Below are 526 nucleotides of genomic sequence, written 5' to 3' on the forward strand. Positions count from 1 at the left end.
GGTTCCAGGCAGGGATGGTGAACACTCTGGACCAGGAATGGGGCGACCAGAGTCCAAGGCTCCATGGCCTTTCCTGTGTGATGTGGGGTGAGGCCATTGTTATTCCTTGAATGACTTTGGTGTCTGCACACACAGCCCCCCCCGAATGCCTTGACACATGTGCAGTTCTCCAAATGGTGTGATTTGTGGCTGTGATAGATGAAGATAAGCCGGGATGGAGTGGCCTTGGCCTGGCTCTCAGAAAACACCGTGCTTGTGCAGCTGTCAGAGCCCTGCCCGGGAGCTGCGATGGTTTGTACTGAGTCTTGAGTCGCAGCAGGTGGGTATGGTGTGTGTTGAGTGATTTATGGAAGTATTCCCCGTGTTAGACTAGGTGTTTGAAATGCCACAAATGCATTCTTGCCAATGTGCATGTTGTGCAGAAGGAGCAGGGAGATGTTTCTGGTGCAGGTTCCATGGTGTAATGGTGAGCACTCTGGACTCTGAATCCAGCGATCCGAGTTCAAGTCTCGGTGGGACCTTGTGA

General features: G+C 52.7%; 1 non-coding gene across 1 annotated transcript; it reads left to right on the plus strand.

The window, feature by feature from the left end:
• Positions 1-449: 449 nt before the first annotated feature.
• On the plus strand, positions 450-521 carry TRNAQ-CUG (transfer RNA glutamine (anticodon CUG)). Its single transcript has one exon. It is a non-coding gene; the product is annotated as a tRNA-Gln (tRNA).
• The last annotated feature ends 5 nt before the right edge of the window (positions 522-526 follow it).

The sequence above is a fragment of the Ochotona princeps genome, chromosome 2 (assembly GCF_030435755.1).
Source record: "Ochotona princeps isolate mOchPri1 chromosome 2, mOchPri1.hap1, whole genome shotgun sequence".
NCBI lineage: Eukaryota > Metazoa > Chordata > Mammalia > Lagomorpha > Ochotonidae > Ochotona > Ochotona princeps.